We start from the raw sequence: 20,837 nt of genomic DNA on the forward strand, positions 1-20,837 counted from the left end.
AATTGCTGATTGCCGAGACGATCAATCGGAACTGCAGGCGTGATAGAAAGCCTATTGCGGAGAGCTGGTCTCAGATCTACCGGCTCAGACAGACGTACACACATTTGCACTCAGATGAGGTTAGTGTTTCTGTTGAGCGGAGAGGAAAGCGTGGTATATTTGTCCTCATGAGGTGCATGAATGCCCCGAAGAATACTGGGAAGGTGTACTGGCAGGGCTGATCTTAAATAATTGATGCTACTGACCGATGTGATCTTCGAAAGAGCATATGTGTGAGGGTATATGTCCTTGGTGGTAATGCAAGGCCAAAATTAATGAATTGTACAGTTTAAACACACAGAAGTATTGAAATAGCCCCTCGTTTGATTAAAAGAAAACGTACACCTTGAGGCGGAGGTTGCAATCCGAGACGATGATTGGTTTGACATTATGTAAAGAGCGTAGGTCTTACCGTGTGGATACTGGAAGGTCCTCTCACATCAAGGACATTTTGACTAATGAATCCTATAGCAATGCATATACAGCCAGAGACCTGGAAGACTGTTTGTCAATATTTTATGCACTACATTACATTAATGTACAGCGAGTCCCAGAAGGCGAGATTAAAGAGATGTTGGAGATTAAGGATGCATATACCGCAATGCCGCCGGGACGTGTCATTGTTTTAACATTCAGGCAGACTTACAATTCAAACCTTTTTGCAGATATTACTCGACAACTCCAAGTGAAGTTCCCAATCCCCCTGGAAAGAGAACAGATAAAGAAGAAACAGTGCATTAAAGTCTATTAATTGAGTTAGGCCATGGATTGAATTAGTTGGAAGTTGGAACAGGGCTCTGGACTTAAGGAAGGTAGCTAGGGCTCCGTTAAGCCTATCTGTCTTTGGATCTTTTCTAATTCACAGGCTCCGTGTGGAGAAGAAAAAGAGGAAGAAGCCCAGATTCCCAGCGGCTATGCAAAGCAATCTGCCCATTCACACGCAGCCATTTAGGGAGCAAATTGGCCCTGTGCCCCCTCTGACGAAGGTTTTAAGAGAAAGGGAATTAGGGCGTTGAATCCCTAACTAGATCTCCTTCTTTGATGAGCCTCTTTATCCGCCTGTCCCTCATCTCCATTTCTTTGATGTGAGGCGTTGATTTTCCTGATTAAATAGTTTTTAAAGTAAAAAGCTCTTCTCTTGGCTCAGTAATACTGGGTACTTTACTGTACCTATTGTAGGTTCGTTTGTGTGTGCTTGCTCGCTGAATGGTCCATCTGTGGTATTCTTTAATTGGAACAGAGCCCTTGGCTTGCAGATAATAATAAGGATAGTACAATAGCTTTGATTCGTACATGCATATTTTTCTCTGAGAAAGAATGTTATCATTTAAGCTTATGCCCGGCTTTTACCTCTTCATTTGAAATGGCTAGAAGGACTCCGAAAGCCCTATGCATCGCTAATGAAATTAAAGAGTAAAAACACCTGTGCTTTTTCACTTCAACAAAATTCCATCTCTGATCCTTTTGCTCATGAGTGTAAGCTTTTACCTCCTTTTCAACAGGTAAGGGAATTACACCTCTCTGGTAAATGGGGGAGATATTTCTAACAACTGACATCACTTTCAAAGAGTGAATGACATTATTTTCGTGCCAAGAAAAGATGAAACAAAAAAACGCACCATTTATTTGCTGACACGTCAGAGGAGTTTTGACACCTGTATATGTACTTTTTTTCTTGTGGCATGTCCAACGTGTCAATAGGTTTTACACGCATCCCTCATATTTCATCTATTCAATAAAAGACATGCCAAACATAAAACACCAAAATTCCTCCAAGGTAGTGAAATCCTAGGTGTGCTGGAGTTCAGGGCTGCAGCCGCTGCAGGTACCTGTGTTATGAGAGTTCTTTCAACACCTGCCGGGCTTTGGATACCACCGGGCCCAATTATCTTCGTCTGCCTCCTCTTCTTAACCACCTCTTCAGTCTAACAGGTCAGGGGGACAATCAATCACTCCTAAAATAAGGAAGTAATTTCCTCAGCTTTTATCGTGGTGTTGAGGTTTTGTCTGGTTGCATTTCGCACCTTGAGAGAAGATGGAGCAGCTCCGGTTGGGGAATATACAGAATTTGGCCTTTCCTTCTTTGTTCTCAAGACCCAGGATAATTTGGGATCTATATGAGATCTATATATTCACCTCAATATGCGTAGTTTGGAAGAGCAAACGCAGAGATCAAGAAAATACAGTAACAAGTCCTGTATCTTATGATGCACGTCGATAAAGGTCACGCTACTGTATAACTTAAAAAAGTTTTGATGTGGGCTGCATCCTCCTCCTCCACATCAGAAACAAAGATATCCCTAATAGCGTGCATGCAGACAGACACAGACGTGGAGGAGAGATTCATATAAAGAATATATTATATTTCTTGTTATATTGCTATCTATTTATCTGTCCACCTTCAGAAACCATTTTTAAAATGGTGGATCTTTAAATGCTGCTGTTCATACTGTAACGAGCAGAAGTTTACAATAATATAATCAATCCACTTTTAAGATATTCTACAATCTGACATGCGTCTTTGCAGATTATTTTCCCGTCTCTTTGTTGCACGACGACTGGACATGTGAGGAATCCGAGACCGCATCAAATGAAAACACCAAACAGACACCAGCAGTGAATTTTATATTTCACATCCTTTTACGCTAACACAGGGCTAAAGAGATGGAAGCAAACTTTACCTGACCTGTCCTCTGATTGGATGAGCGAGGACAGGAGTAGCGAGGGGATTGGACAAACGACCAGAGGGCATCATGGGGGATTATACACAGGTGTGTTGTGGTGAGCCTGGGGTTAGATCTGCCAAAGCCAAGCCTGTTTGTGTGTGTGTTTGTGTGTGTGTGTGTGTGTGTGCATCCTCCAGTCTGTGCGTGTGTTTAGCCATCTCAGTCCTCTTCCTACTGATGTCTAGAACAGACTAAATGAGCAATAATCTGCACACATCCCTCCAGATGTCCCAGTGAATTTCCTGTGGCTTAAGGCGCCAGCTGAGCTCTTTGAAAGTTTCGATAACTTCTGCAAATGTGATTGAACCTCTGCTTGTTCAGGAATGTGGTGCAGGACACAATGTGCTTATTCCTATTTCCCCTCAAAGAGATGAAAAAAGGAGGCATGTGCTTGGCTCTGGTGCGAGTACACCTTTCGGTACAATATAGTCTTATGCACTTTTTAAGAGGATTGTTAGAGAAAGATGTTTGATGTGCGGTGTACAAGCTTATAAACTTTTTGAAGTTGCACCATTTTACAGTCTGTTCAGTGTAATAATTGAGGCTATTGAATGTATTTTAAGATGAATATCATATCATGTATTTATCTCCAGTTTTATAACACACACATTGATATATGTCATGAAAAAAATCTCTTTTTCTTTAGCTCTTTTTGTGCTAACAGTATTGTGTATGGATATTTAGTTTTATACTGTTGAAGCCCAGGCTATAATCTCATTTCTATAAATATGTACTGGTGTTGGAGGGGAGAAAAAGCCTCTGATCATTGTGCAATCAACCAGAAGTTGTCAGCAACAACAGAGGAAGATAGTGGAGTAGAACAGAGCTTTATTCCCCATCATCTGTCAGTCAATGCTACTACAAGGCCCTCAATCCTCACAAGCAACCAAATACAAGCAGGAGCACATGTAAAGTGACATGAATATTTGATAACGTCTCGCCAATCTCGCCGCCATTGCTTCATTTCATTGACAAAATCTAATATTTCCCATCGCAGAACCAAGTTGAGCACAAAAATATGTAGGAATGTAAAACAGAGACACAATAATGTCTGTGGATGGAAGGATTTTTCAATAAAGCAGCCTCACGTGGGCACAGAGAGCAGCATCAACCTTGCATGTAAAGATAATATAGAGCTTCAGTCGGGGAAAGGTAACAAGAGGAATTTCTAAATTACATGTGTAGGCAACACACCGAACAATGAAAACAGCAGGCAGAAAAAGCCTAACCCTGTTAAGTATGAGGCTGCCGGGTAATGACAATGTATTTGTGCATTTCAGCATCTTGGAATCTCCGGCTTGCCGGCGAAGGAAGAAATATAATTTTTGTGGTTGCCATGGATACCTGTGTGTGAAGGTTTTGCTGTGAGTCTCGACTCCTCCAGGAGATCAGTGAACCGCATGTGTCAACCGGCATTAACCTGCTCAGTCCAACAGATGCGCGGAGACACACATGCACAAGAAAGAATAACAAACACACACAAACATGCGCATTAACCTTCTCATCTCGACGCAGAGTGCAGTGCAAACTGAGCTGCAGCCTCTAAACACACAAACACACAGTTGTGAGTGGAGCTGCGCGTTGTCAGTGCTGATATACTCTTGAGTGAACATGGAGCTGTACCCTGAAGAAAAAACTTTGATTATGATGTTGTTCTGTTGTACTACATGAGGTCTAAACCTCCACTGTGGAGTTTTTAAACAGACAAAAGTCCTACCTCCACAAATCTGATGCTGTACACTTTCTGTATGTGGTGTAGTTTAATTTTCTCCAGTGTAGCGCCATGTCTTCATATAATGTGTTCCCCTAATTTCTGGTTGAGGTTAAGATATGATTTTAGATGCATTTTCACCCACTCTCACACAATTCATAAACCAGACTGAGAGGATTTTTCCATCCATATCAACTAAGTGATGCATCTATATTCCTGCAGCACCCACCAAATTCATATATATGCATACTATAACTGACCCTGTCAGAGCAGGGTCAAGTATAGTGTGGCATAATATACAAAACACAGCCTGTGACTGTTGCTCTGCCTCACGTGTCTTTCAATTTCCTTACATAATTTCAGCTAAATCCTTCAAATATAACCAATTTTGTAAATCACCAGTTTTTTTCAAGGTTAAAGCTTTTGTGGTTTGGCGAAAGTGCAGTGCCCTCCTCTGGGAAGTAATTCCAGATTGTTTAAAGGGGAACTATTATGTTCATTTTCAGGTTCATACTTGTATTTTGGGTTTCCACTAGAACATTTTGCTTAATGTTCAAAAAACACTTAATTTTTCTCAAACTGTCCACCTGAATCGAAGCACTAATTATAATATATTTATTAAAAATATAAAGCAAAAGAAACCCCTGCTTTCTACAACTTGCAACCACACAAATAAACATTGGCAAATGTAATCAGAATCATAAATAAACATAACAAATTGCCCTTATTATTACTACTGGCTCTAGTTTTATGGTGAACAGCAGTTCATGTGCATGTGGTGACACCGTACCCCAGCAGAAACCGCTGCTCGACTTCTGTAGTTTCTTTTTATTTCATTACTTTCAAATGTATTTAAAAGTGGAAAACATGAATGTAGTATGAACATTACATATACCATTGTCGACTGTTTTTGTTAAGTGTTAGTATGCCATCAAAAAGGTCATAAAAAATCATAGTGCAGTTCATCATGAAATAAAGTCATTAAAAATGTCTCCTTTGTGGCCCTCAATCATATCCTGGCACCCTGATGATAGTCAAGGTCTGAAACATTTACTGCTTTTTTAAATACCTTTTTATTATTTTGAATAAATGTTCTGAATAAACTGACATTTTTTGGCATTGATCTCAACCTGTGAACCTTTTTGGGGGCTTTTTTTCCAGCTCAGTTGTATCGGTGCGCGGATATCTCTTCTGCCGTCCTTTCTTGGTTGTCCATCGTACCGATGCACCCGAGATAAAGAATCAGAATCAGAATCAGAATTTTATTGCCAAGTAGGTTGTCACATACAAGGAATTTGGCTTAGTGTATTAGTGCGTAACAAAGAATATAAAATGTATGAAAAAATATAGAGTAATTAGAAGCATAAGAATAAAAGGGAAATACTATAAACAATTAAATATAAAATCTGAAAGCAAATAACAATAATAATAGTAATATAAAAAAATTAAAAAAAAAAAAAAAATTAAAAAATAAATAAATAAATAAAATAAAATAAAAACCCTATGTCCCTAAAATGGCGCTCATAAAAACTTAGAGAACCCTAGTCTAAGATTTTTGTTTCACAGCGCTCTAAAATGGTCAATATAGCAGTAAAGTTTCTAAAAGTTTCTCCTGGGGTTTGTTCCCCTTAGACCCCACTGGAGAGTCGGGTCGCAGAAGGTGTCGATTGAAAACACCCCCCCCCACCCCGAGTGTTAAATAGGTGATTACGGCCCTGGCCTGAGGAACCTGCGTTCACTTTACCCTCTGTCTAAAACACTCAGTTTTAGCACCTCTCTTTAAGTCTCCATCCTGAAAAAGCCCAGTCTGCTCTGTTTGGTTGGCATTTTCGGGTCTTCGGCATTTGCACTCTGAGTGTCTCTGCGTCGTCATTGCAGCGAGGGAATAACTGTAACATAGTGTAGCAGCATTTTCGGTGGAAAAATCACCAATAAAAGCTTCTAAACCAAATCAACCAGATAAGTTTTAACAGAGATATGATCCAAAAATTGGGGAGAAATAAACAAGATTACTGGTTTTCCTTACATTAGCATGGAGCTACATGAAGCAGTGTACATAATGCAAACACTTACCAACATTGTAACATTATACATATATGACAGGCAATAAGGAAAAGCACAATAAGTCCTCTTCAATAACTAGACAAATTTATACAAAGAAAAAAAGGACATAAATTTAAGTCCCATATTCTCTGAAATTCTAACCAAGAATCAGCTCTCTGGCATTTTCATAGTCTCTGTTTTCATCCTCTTCACAAACATGCCAGACTTTTTCTCTGTAGGGCCCCTAACTGACACTCTGGGCTCGTTGTCAAGTATTATGTTCTCAAGTGTTTGTGCTTGTCTTCTGCGCCAAGCTGCTGGAGTCCTCACTGCCCCATCCACAAAGGCCTACACAACATTTCAGCAGTCATATCTCTGCTTGTCTATCTGGGAGCCCGGCGTGTTTTCCCTCAAAGTCAAATTAAAAAGGTATGCCAGAAAAGAGAGCGTATCTGCAATTCAGAACACATTTTTCTATCAGACAGGAGATATATTGCCGACTAAGTATTGTCAGATGTTGGCAAATTCCACATATTTTTCATATCCGGCCCCCTGAAACTTGGGGCCGCTTCAAGACTCAAGGCACATCATCGACAAAGACTCTGTTTGACCTTAGGAGCGCAGGCAGAAATGAACCAAATATCCATTCTGTTTTCTACAAAAATATTTTCTCTGATATAAATGCAATATCACCGGCCATAAATCATTTAGGAATTCATTTGGAAATCATTTGAAAAACACATTTATTTGTGGGGTGTTCATCAATAAACGTGGCTCCCGTGGAAAGTTTTATTTATATATTCATGCATTCAATAGATTCAGTTATTCATGTATTCACTCATTCACAAGGCCTAGTCAGTGGCTATGCGTCAGGCCCCTGTGTGTGTGCGTTTATGTGTGTGTGTGTGTGTGTGACCTGCGGCGTAGTCCTGCTATGCTGCGGGCTAGTGCTGTTCCCCAGGGGGCTCTCATCTTTTACTGAGCCCTGACAGAAGATGGAGGCTGGGAGAGGGGTCCGCTGCATTAAAAAGCCTTTACCTAGCTCTGATTTATCACCCCTGCCTCACACATACACACGCACACACACACACCATCACACGCGCACACGAACCCGCCTGCCAACCCCACGCCATCTCACCATTCCTCGCCGCAGCTCGACTCTACACTCTATCAAACACACAGACATATAGATGCACGCGCACACACACACAAGACTCAAACGGACACACATTCACACACCATCAAACACATACTCGTTCCATCATAAGATGGCTGCCTCGGAGAAAGAGTGAGGGAGCGAGGCGCCGCACTGCACCGCAGTGGTGATTTTGCATTTTAATGGTACCCCTCCTCTCTTCCCTTCAGCCCCTCTTTCCCCCCTCAGTTGGTAATTCTGGTGTGTCGCAGGCAGGCAGGCGGCAAGCCACCGGCTACCTCACCACAGGAAGACAGAGCGACACAATTACAGGACAGCATTTCCTGGGTACGTCACCTGCAAACGGCTGCATTTGAATGTGACAGTCACTGAGGAGGTGAGGGAGGAGACCGGGGGAAGATGGGTATTTGTGTGCGTGTGTGTGCACTGTGGGAGGAAATAGATTGTCATTACGCCACAACAAGCAGCAGTCCTAGAGGACAGCCACTGAACACACATACACTATATGAACCTTTAATTGCACATGAACACACACACACACACACACACACACAAGAAAGAGAAAATATACTCACAAAATTCAAATCATACACACCCTAAACAAAGGTGAACGTCCGTTTTAAAATGCATCGCCGCAAATACAAAACACACACACACACACACATACACGAGGCTGTCAACAGCACACGCAGGGAGAACACAGCACTTTGTCCTTGAGAGGGTCCAAGACTTGGTAATCATATTCATTCATTCATTCATACATATGGGTGGAATACATTTGCTCCATCTCCGCTCGAGTTATTGCATGAGTGCTGATAAAAACTGGGAGCAAAGGGAGAAAAAAAAGACACAGGGAATGAATTTAATCGCTGAAAAAAAAACTTTATTTCCAACACACATTAATACAAGTTGACTGCACAGAAAGTTGTATGTTTAGCATTACTAATTTGTGTCATTGTAGTCTTTTATGCAACTGATGCTCGGTCATGATACACCAAGTGGAAATCAGGAGTGTCTTTTGCATGAGAGTGAGCAGTATTTGATCTTTAAATGGTCATATGTGTCCTTTAATATGACAAAATATATAACTAAGCAGGTTAATCTGCTTGTTCACACCTGCAAACTGTTGCAAGATTAGTTTCAAAAATGCAACACTGCCTTCATTAAGATGTGTTTTATAATTACTTTTACAACATATATCACCTCTCTGTATATCGTCCTTAAAGATATTGATATGACATTTATAAGAAATCAATATCTGGTGCATTTGATGTGTGTATCCGTGCTGAAGGGTGTCATGTCTCCGTTGAGGGCGACACAACCAGGGCAGCACGTAAAACATTTTGGGAGCTGTGAAGAGCTCAGCAGAGAGAGAGTTGGAACAAAATGCTAAAAGTGAGGCCTCTTTTATTTTCAAGTCGTGTCTTGTAAATGCTTGTAAATGAGTGTAGAGGATGTCTTACAGCTTGTGTGCATGTGTGTGCGTGATCCAAGCAGGCGAGCATCTGACGCACTGTGGTGTGAAATTTAGACCCTTTGTGTGCACATGTTAGCCAATGCTACCCTTAGATGCTGGAATAATAATGTAAGCAAGCTTCCCCTCCTTCATTCACAGTGTGTGTGTGTGTGTGTGTGTGTGTGGTTACATGTATGTGTACGTGGAAGCAGAGGAGGAGAAGAGATTGCTGGTAATGGAATAATTTCTCACCTCTTCTAATAGAGGTTGCTGGTGTTAAAGAAAAGATGATAATAACACTGTTCAGGCTGAAAATGGGAATAATTTTCTTTGTTTAACTAGTTTACAGTTAGATGTTCATGATCTGTGCGTGTGTGTGTGTGTGTGTGTGTGTGGGGCTAATATGCCTGGCATATGAAGTCATTTGTTTTTAAAAGCAGTAACATTTTGCGAGTAATCTGCGTGTGTGCGTTGAGGAAATGGAGGGTGAGAGGAAGGCTGCTGCAGCTGTTGCCTCCGAAACCATAATTCATTGTTGGGAATGCTACAATCTAGATTACATCTCATGCAGCTTAAAAGTGTATTTCCCCATAAACAGCAATCTACGGCTCGTAAAAATTAATTCTGTTCCGGCATTAACAACCAACCTCGTCCTCTCACCCCTTGCATATGTGTGTGTATATATATCTATATGTGTGTATACATGTATTTGTCCGTATGGCATAAACAATCCCCGACTCCTGTCAGGAACACAGAGTGATCCATCAGCTTCTCCACAGAAAACCAATTTCACTGGAGATGTTCAGTTTTTCACAGACACACACCACCTATCCTCGCAGTGAGAAAGAGAGGAGGGGTAAAGGAGAGACACACACACACACACACACACACACATGCACAGAATAGGGGAAGATAAAGAAAGAGGCAAAAGAATGGTGAGGAAATTGAACAGAGAGGAGAAAGAAACGTGAAGCAAAATTGAAAGGGAAGGATGGGGGGAATAAGAGAAAATAAGAAAAGCCCCATCTTGCTGTGTTTAATAGGACACACTGTTATTTGCTGTCTCATCAGTTCAATACAGTGCGTAAAAGAAATGCTCATCTGTTGCCCTACACTCGTACGTATGCACTCGGAGTTGACACATAGTGACTGTCAAACAGGCTTTATGTGACTGCTCCGAAAAACAGTATCAGTCTCTACACACTGATGTTTGTGATAAAAAAAAAAAAAAGCTTGAAGTGTGGAATTATGAGCGAGGAGCAAGGCATGCAGTGGCGGCCCAGTTTTGCCGCGCAGAAGCGGGCAGATGACAACATAATTACAGAGTCATCTCGTGATTAAACAAACAATGCATGTCGTCTCCTCCTAAGGTCCCCGTTTCTGGCGTCCTTTGTTTCCATGCATGTGTTTTTTGCTGAGCGGCGGTGTTGCATGTGCTCTTGCTCATGGGCAGGAAAAGGAGGTGAATGTATGCATGTATGTGTGAACTTTATGTGGGCACGCACACACACACACACACACACACACACACACACAGCCAGACGGAAATATTGTATGCAGACAAACAGGCAACGGACGGCGGGCTAATGTATCTTTGCAGTAATGGGCTTAAGTTAAAACAAGATGAGAAAGGCCTTCATTTTAGAGGAGCTGCATTGCTACTAATGACTAGAGGGCCTCCAACTGCCATCTCAGCCTATTATAACTTAGAGATGGCTCTTCTGTGTTTTTAAAGATGAATGCAAATTAAAAAGCATTAGGCTACATTCATTTGCGGTCTTTGGCATATAGGCCACTTTTGGTCCGAGGGCCACTTAAGGATGCCTTATTTCTTCAAATGACCTTGAAATCAAAGAAAGAGCAAGTTTTAATGATTTAGAGGGCTCTTAAAGACTCAAAAGGAAAAGCAATACAGGGCCTCATTAAAATTTTCATTTAAACATTAAAAAAGCTTTTTGTTACAAATGTTCCTGCCAGGATGCTGAGTTGATACACAAAGAGGATCGTAAGAATGCACCAGTATCTGAGCCAAATTGATGTCAATGCATCTCCTCATCCCCTCATCAGTGATTCTATAAATTACAAGGCATGCTTATTTGGCTGCTTTATAATTTTCTTTGTGGGACTCGGGCTTGTGTGTGTGATAAACGACGAGCTGTGGAGCATTGTGATTTGGTGCAAGGCCTGTGAATGACCTGGGGAATGCGGCGTGTCACTTTATATTTAGCTTCTATTTCCTCACCGCCTGCTCTTCCGCTGCACATGGTATGATTTCAGTTTGCGAGTGTATGTGTGTGTACGTGAACAAAGAGTGAGACATATCCCATCACCCCCTAAAATTCCTTCATTCCCTCCTCCATTGCTCCCTTATTTCCCCAACGACTCAGCTCGCCTTGTAAAAACCTCAGCCCGGACTGCTCAGCGCCCTTTAAAATGTAAAGCAATATTACGAAGCCTGACACTTTGATCTCTGTTACTATGGTATTGTTTCAGGGGTCCAGTGAATGTAAAAAAAGCCGGGGCTGCCCAGAGGTAAATGGGTGTGTGCCAGGATATTCACTTTACACGCTGGTTTTCACACTCAAGGAAAATATGTAAGAAATTAAGAAGTAATACTGTTTGTTTGTCAGCTTGTAGCACCCCCGCCACATGTAAAGAGCCGATAATGTCACGTGTCAGTTCAGAGGAGGACCCTTAAAAAAAGGTGAGCTTACCAGTTAAAGCAAGCAACTAAAAGTCCAAATGAAAGCAGAACTAAAAACCAAACTGAAAACCAACCGAGAAAACACGATGAATGGGGATGGGCACAGGCACAACCACAGAATGCACCCAGGATGAACAACAGACGAACTAACAAAGGACAAAGGGAAACACACAGATATACAGAAAACTAATCACAAGGACGAGACACAGCTGGAGTAGGAAGACATGGGCAAAGGATGGAAATGGACACCGGCTAAGGACAAGGGTGGAGCAGGACTAATACAGGACAGGTGTGAAGGGAAGACTCTGGGAACAGGGAAGGACTAACGAGACAGGTGTGGCCGAAAACAGGCGGGAAAACACACAAAGACAGGAAGTAAAACCAGACACGACACATGAGGAGACAATCCACAAAATAAAACAGGAAGTAGATTAAACATGAATGAATAACATGAAACAAGGAACAAGGAAAGTCATAAGATAACAACATATAAACAAACCCAGGATCATGACAGAGAAGGGGGTTTGGTTGAAGAACCAATCGACGAGCAGGGATAGAGCAAAAAAAAAAGTGCCATTAATTTACTAAAGTTTACTTGAACATTGAACTTCTATTAAACTAAATGAAACTGAAGCAAAAGAACAAACAAATGAGAGCTGCAGCAGCACAGCAAGCTGCCTATACCTTCCCCAACGCATTTCACCTTCTCACCTAAGTAGAAACTATTACCTGCCCAGGTAAGTATAGGGTGAGATAAACAGAGCAAACATCCATAACATTAATATGAGATTTCAAAATGTCACCTATCTTCCTGCATTTAAACACAGCCCAGCTCTCCCTGCTAAGAAGACGAAGGCTGATTCCATATGTCGGGCACTCGCAGACTCGCAGACTTAGAAGAAGAAGTTTGGGAGTGCTTATGGCTGTCCAAAGCTACAGTTCCTCCAGTCCACAAGGGGCCTAAAGTGGGCTTTCTGCAGACTTCCAGAGAGTCCGCCTGGGATGCAGACTTCAACAGACTTCATTGCAATATTGATGCAACGTGGTAGGGTTTTTGTGTAACTTAGGTGTATGTAAAACAGTTACTGTAGCCTATTAAAACAATATTTGAATGGTGTAGACCAGAAATAATATTCAGCACCATCATGATACAGAAACACGTAGAAATTTCGGCTTTGGAGAGTCATCAAAATGCATTGTACCATTGCAGGCTACCCTACCGGTTACCCAGTGTAATGCCAAAAAGGCTAGAAAAGTGGCCGAAAATCCACTGAAGAAGATCTTCTGATGTGACTAATAGGCCTACCGAATTTATTTAGTCATAACCCAGTCCTTGATTACTACCATCTCTGTATTTGAGTCTCTGCAGTCTGTATGTTATACGGAAATTTATTTTGTTCATTCACAAAACAACCCTATACATGGGATTTATATCTTAGATCTACAGACTATGATAGCATTTACAATGATTGTAATCGTCGCCTGAACATTTTGATGGCGGTCTCTGCCCTCGCAGACTTCACGTGGTGACAGCGAACTTGTCACAGTGCGTATGACTGAAGTCCGCAAGGGCTCTGTCTGCAAGTCCAGAGGGTGGACATTTGGATTCAGCCATAATTAGGCAAACCTGTTTGCACTATGCTTGATTGAACTGCTGAGCATCTACTCCAACATGCCAGGCAGACCAACAAAAATACAAAAAGAAAAACATCACACATACATGCACACTCCTTCCCAACAAGCTTCCCCCAATCCCAAATGGATCCCTTACAGACTCGTTAAGGGCTAAGGGCAAGAAATGGAATTGGTCCTAGGTCTGTAAGGGCTTAGGGATTGAGTCAACAAGTCTATAAGGGATCCATTTGGGATTGGGGGATTGTGGCATTTATACACCTTGATTGATAATGTGTTAATTGAACTAAAACATTGGACTGAATCAATACTTAAGCCGACACCTAACAGTGTTAATGTCAGGGACCTGGGCCTGGTGAAACAGAGAAAGGCAACCTTTTCATACAGGTGTTTAAACATTATAAATGCCAAACAAAAAAAAGAAAGAAAGAGGAATGTGTTTTTCAGTTTTTGGCGCGTGGATCCAGAACCTCTGTAACTTCACCTCTCGTGTGTTCAGTTATTTACAGCCCTGACAACAAAAAGCCTTGAACTGTTCTGCAAACTACACAGCACCCTTTGTGTCACAGGCAAAACAGGAAATCAGGCTTTTGTCCGCTCGAGATGGCATCAAAAAACACCTTGTTTCATCTGTCTTAAGCAATCCCATCTTGACGCCTTCACACGTCCCCATGTGGGGCTGTGCCGCTCCTCAGAACAGATTGGGAAACAGCACAAACGATCTGCCGGGGAAGTCCCAGCGGGCTGCCATAACATGCTCGTTTGCCGACGTACCTCTGTTGCACAGAGCCCATGTTTGATTTCTCTCAGGTCGCCCCTCCTTTTTCTTTCTCTCCTGCTCTCACTCTCACTTCACTTCTATCACTTGCTCATTTTGCTGTCTGTATCACTACTTTCTTTCTTTCCCTCTGTCCCTGACACACCGTCTCTGTCAGCCTGTTGGCCTGTCTGTCTGCGTCTCTTTTTCCTTTCCTCTTGGGCCTTCCTCCTTTTCTCCCTCTCACCTCCTCCTCCTCCTCTTTCACTTTAGAATATGTGTTAGTTGGCTGTGTGTCTTGTAGAAATGCCAGCAGTGATTGTATCCTTCATCCACAATGCAATGATAAGGCAGGTGTACTCCTGCCCCCTCCATTTTCCTCACCTTCCCTCTCTCCTTTTGTACCTCAGAAATTAGGTATTGCAGCAGCAAACACTAAAAGCAGGCCAAAAGAAAGATATATAGAATGAAGATTAGATTGCCTTTTTCATGTTAGTGTGTGTGTGGCCTTTGTTGACGCCTGGGCAGATCCGGAGAAAACGCGGTTAATGTTTATTTCCCATCTTAAAGGATGCATCACTACGAGAATTGTGGCTTTTGTCGCCTATTGCTGTGTCCTCTCCCCCACTGATGCAGTGCTGCCAACAAACAATATTTATCTCCTCATTTACTAAAAAAGCACACTGAATTTCCTCCTGGGGGTAAAAAGTAGCAAAGTTTTGCAGAATCAGTTGTTGGATGAGTTGAAAAGTTGCATTACACCTGTTAGCAGAAAAAAACAACAGGTTCCGCTTTGGCGCATACCCCCAAATACAGCCAGCAATAAATAATGAGATTTCATGTTGAGTATTTGTGCACGGGGGACAATGGCTTCCTGATTCCTCAGGTGTAATGCTTTGGTGGATGAATCGCAGGTGTAGGAGATATTGTGTGGTGGATGGAACACAGGTGCCAGAGTTATTTCCGGTCTGTGCCGTTAATCACCAAAGCTGAAGCTGAAATATGGCTTGCATTTTAGCGGTTTTAAAATAGAGTTCCCTTGACGGCATATACTTAGGTGGAGAAATAATAATAATAAGGGCAAGATAAAGTCAAGAGACTGTGAGAATGTTTCACATGAATATGTGCCGCAAAATGTGTTCTGTTTTATCAGCGAATGTGGGCTCAAAGTCTGTAAGATAATAGAAACTAAAAAGGATCTGATGCCGTCTGCCTGATAGCAATAATTTGACAGTTTCAATTCCTATGCAGCAATCAGGGCTTTGATGTAAGGAGCTGATTAATAACTAACTTCACCAATCCCTGTTAAAGGATTTTTATGTGCGTATGCAGCCTTCTAAGTAAGGAGAACAAATGAGCGAGGACAAGCAAAGTCCATCATTTTCCACAAAGCAGGTTAACTTTTTTTGTAGGGCCAGAAACGCATTAGAGAGACATGAAACATTTGTGTAATTGCACTGCTGATTTGAACTCCACATTGATATGTTGTAAATAAACAGAAACACAAGACGATGGGCGTTGTTGTCCGAAAACATGCTGTTAGTCTTCCTGTTGTGGCCGCTGGAAGAGTCATAATGTGACAAAGGTTTACATCAGAAACAGACTGTCTAAATATCTGATTATAAGCTGTTTATCCTCGTTAAATGATGACAACATAGTAACGCCAATACGCAAGTGGCCTCAGATGTGATGTTGGTCAATATCTATTGACAGACAAATCATTGTTGTTGTTCTTTCGTTTCGTCATTGTCCAGGCCCAATGCATGAGGGGCTAAACTGGGAGTGAATGTGATTGGATTTTCAGTCTCCGTCATTAAATTCCCATGCGGGGAATACTAATTCCAGTATTTAGTGCGGTGATGCTAGGGCTTGCTTTCATCTTAAACTGATTCCAGTCTAATTAGATTGGGCATGTGGGGGGTGGTGGATGTATCCGTCTGGACTAATCCCTGCCTCTCTGTCCCAAACATTGTATTATCCAGAGAAAATCCATTGGCTGCAGGCTATTCAAAGGCAGATCTGCCTGAACTGCAGCCTCTGTACTGTATCATCTGGAAAGCTGTGGCTAGAAGGGTGCACTGTGCAGTGAGGGTGGAACCTAATGGTCATGAGTGATGTATGGGTTGCAGAAAACGCCATTTAGAATTTACAGTAAACCTTTTATCGTGTATTCAGGGCAAGACCGCTCACTGCTGCGGCCTCTTTAGCAAAGCTGTGTCTGAACTACTATGAACTACTCTTCTCTTCAGAGGGGCCTTTTTATTCTAGGACAGTGCAGTTAGGTAACAAGATTGGGTGGCCTCCTGAAATACGGTCAGATCGAAATGGTTTTTTTTTTAAAAAATGTTATATTTTGTTTGACCTATAAACAGCAATTTCAGTGGATATGAGTCAGGACTGGCAAACAATACACTCGTGTATGGCCTCGTGTACACAAACACACACACATACACATTTATTGTGCATAGATCACCCTGTCATCCTGCTCGTGAATTACAGGCGGACCACAGTGAAACGCAGAGTAAAGAGGTCCTTCTTCTAGGCGCTGAGAATGAAAGGCCTTCAGCCATTGTTCTCCACAAAGGTCAAACGCAATTCAATCCCATAATATGGCGAGGGGGGGAGCCCTACCTCGGCAACCGTCTGCGCTTTAAGGGTGAGCAACAGGAAAGGGCCATTCAGCAGAACAGTTGCACCCTGTGAGCCGAGCACATTCGTCAAGGGCGAGGGGTGAAGTCAGAAGGGGGGAGGAAAAAGCTGCTTTTTGAGGCTTTTACATGTCGCGGCTGTTTCACTGCACACTGAAGTGTGTTAAGCGAAACAATAAAGGCCACAACCGATTCTGCTGGAGTGAAAAGATCCTCATCTTCCCCTTCATTTTTGCTGCCCTTGTGAAATTTCATTAGGTGGATTTAACGACTTGTGAATGTCGGCTTTCTCCGTGACCCTGACACTGGTGGCAGACACGTCTCGCTGGCAGGGTGTGATGTATTGTGTTGAGGTTTTTCCTGAGGTGCAATTTTTAATGTGACAGCATCTGTTGACCTCAGATCTAAAAAGTCACCCTCCTGTCTCACACCGACGCGCATTCTGCTTCTTAATAGGATTTTAAAAGCACTATATAGTCAGCAATTTAAAACAACTATTTCTTTACAAATCTATTTCTATCTATAGAAGTGGAAATCTAGCTTCAAATGTTGTTTAGTTTTGCCAATTGGGGATCACCAATCTTGGGTAATAACAGATGTTGTGGCTGCATGTCTGTTTATCCATGGTCGTGATTTGTTATTGTGGGCGTTTCCCTTTTAATAGGAACGGTCCAGAGCTGCACCTGATCAGATCCAGATTAGCAGACACTTCCAAACATAATCCCCTGCATCTGCTTAGAGTCAGATTACCACAAATAGCATAATAACAGGAAATACCCATTGTATGATTTGGAATTTTAGTCTGTCAGTGACTGGAATGACAATTTCAGAGGGATGTTGATACAATACTTATTTTGTTAACAGCATGACACAGGCATACTTGAAAGTTTCGGGAAAAGATGTGTCTTAATTGAAAGCATACCACGGAAAATACATTTGAAATGAAAATATCCACGTTTTTTGCTTTAAAGATTGGCAGGGTTTTCCTACAAAACTAATGACTCATACAGAATCATCACTTATGATTTACTTGAAGTGTGTGGAGGTGTATTTATCTACAGTCTGCCTGTATTTTCTTCTTATTTTCTGTGTTCAGGACGTTAATGGGTGCGTACACTCGCAGAACACAGGTGAGGCCAGGGCCAGTGGTGTAATGTAAATACTTAAGTATTTTTTTGAAGTATCTGTACTTTACTTGAGCTTTTATATTTCTGTCAACTTTCACTTTTACTTCACCACATTTATATGTACTGAGGTTAAAGTATTTTACTCCAGTATCTATGAATTTCTGTGTCCTAAGAGTTTTCGTTGCTTCGTTACTAAAAAGAATTAAATAAAATAATCAGAAGGTTGCACGTTACATCACAGGTTAATCACATAGCTGCAGTTAATTTTTAGATGTCCACTCAAGCCCAGGCTGCACGTTAGCTCAGATGCTATATGCTAGTGACTACATTACACCCGGCGATGAGACCGACATCATGATGGAAACAGAAAATGGCGTCCCTCTGCACAAAGAGCGAGTAATGATACCAGGAGGTAAAGATTCATGACAGGTGACTGACCAAAAGGTTTTCTTTAAAGCCTCTGAGTTGTGAAGAAGACCTTGTTTTTCATTAAGTGTAATGTACGCTCCATTTTTAAGATGTACAAGTGAAGAAGACAAAGCTTCATAACCCTCAGAATTCTGACTGTTTGCTTTTCCATTACCAGAATTACTTTTACTTTCAATCTTTAACTACATTTAATATCATATGATTATTTTTGATATGTAAGTACAGAAAATATCAGATACTTTAAGACTACTTTTACTCAGGTAATATTCTAACAGGTGACTTTAACTTCTACCAAAGTCATTTTCTGGTAAGATATCTGTACTTTTACTTAGGTAAAGCTTTCAGGTTCTTCATCCACAACTAGTTGGGGCTTTATAAAAAGGTAGCAACCAGGTGTTAGACTGTAAGCAGCAGGCATCCAAGAGACACGGCGACGAAATATGCAAACATAGTGAAGTGACATGCAAAATGAGAGTGAATCTGAGGTTGGCTTATACTTTCCCTTGCACGGGCAAGCATGTCTACAAACTGAAAACTCTGCATAGTGTACCTTTAACTTAGTATTATGATGTACATGTTGATTGCACAATGTTGTCGGCAGAATAATGACATCATCAGCGTTTAGACTGATTCATAAGCCTTGTTTTTAGTATGTACAAAAATTCTGTCTGCCACCAGGTAAGATCTCCCGGGAAAATGAAGGCTAAATTTACAACACAAAGGAAGTGTGTCAACCACTGAGCAACCAAAACAGGAAGAGGATCGCACTTTTGATTTCTCCGCTAGCTATTGGTGGCTAACCTCAGCTACTAAAGAGTATTAATGTCCTTTGCAGTTACTGTAAGCTGTTTTATTGAGTAGCCTCTTAGCGAAATGTTGAGTGAATTTCAGTTTCCTCTGTTTAGCAGTCATGCAACGTACATCTCGGGCTTTTACTGTGAAAGGTAAGAACGGAGGGAGTTGCACTGCTGTTGACAACACGGGAAGGGAAAAAAGTTTGCCATCTCGGTTCACAGTACGGAGCCTCTATGTTATTATTTTACTACCTTTTAAAGTATAGGCGCAACTCTTAACCCTTGGTTACATTAATATCTCCAGTCGCGGAATCTGTGGATGATGGAATAACCTAAGTAACTGTGGAAAAAAAATCCTATATTGTTGGAAGTTGCTAGACTCTGAGGAAAAAGGAAAAAGGGAACTGGTGGTCTTTGCACCAATGACACCAACAATGGCAACAACAATATCACTTGGCAAGGCAGGGCAGGGCTTTGAAAGGTTGTCTGTTTCCACTTATATAGAAAAAGAACTGTAATGCACTGATAAATAAAACTGTCATTTACAGCAGTTAAAATAAACATATATTCTAAATTACTGCCCAATTGCCAGTCAATCAGATGGATGAAAGAAAAACGAATGAAACTTTACCATAGTTAGCTGTATAGACCCTAAAGGGAGTGAAAATCCAATGAAGAAGATTTGATGAGACCAAACTGGTTTGCAGATACAGTTTTTAATGTATCACAACAATGAGCAACAAACATACTTGATGAACTATTTCCAGAAGTTGTTCAAATACCATCTACAATAAACGTCATTTCAACTATGACAACAGGTCTGTGACAAAATAAAAAAAAGGTTTCAAAACCATGTTATTACCGTGATACGGTACAGTTGAGACCTCAAACAGTACAGTAACAAAAACTAATGCGACTACTCTCTATATATAAAACATCAATAACATTTTTGGTTTAGTTTATTTAAAGTTTTAGCCATAGGGGCTTCTTCTTATTAAAACCTCAGGGTGCATTTCCTATGTAACCCAGATGTTGAAGAGTACATATTGTGTAGGATATGATTGCGCCATGAAAATCCCTTTGACATCCAGAAGAACAATTCCAATTTCAACCTTTTGAAGGCTGTCCCCATAAACATGACACAATCCATCCATTTTTTTTAAAAAGTTCTTTTTTTTTTCTTTTTGGCTGCTGTGCAGTTGCAATATCTATGTACAGTTATATTGTTGGACCATCCTTTTTGTTGGTTTGTTAGCTTTTACCAGTCCTTGGTGTGGAAAGCGTCCTGTCTGATGCTAACATCTTAGCACATGATGCTAGCTGACAGTTCAGTCTTATAATGCTGAGCCACAGAGTGGGGAAAGGCAAAAAGCCAGAGTTGTGAAAGCCTTTGGAATCAGGACAGTCGCTCATGTTTGTACAATGGCAGAATTGCACCTTGGGAGGCCAGGATGTCTCTTATGAAACACAATCGAAAAGTGTCTTCAGGATTAAAGTAAATGTTAAAATACTAAAAATCCAAACAATGACAATTAAAAAGCTCACGCAGAAAATGAAAAACTGACATTTTGCTTTAAACCTTTTGAAAAAAAAAAAAAAACACCTTTACAATAAT

This window comes from Epinephelus lanceolatus, chromosome 20, assembly GCF_041903045.1.
Source record: "Epinephelus lanceolatus isolate andai-2023 chromosome 20, ASM4190304v1, whole genome shotgun sequence".
NCBI lineage: Eukaryota > Metazoa > Chordata > Actinopteri > Perciformes > Serranidae > Epinephelus > Epinephelus lanceolatus.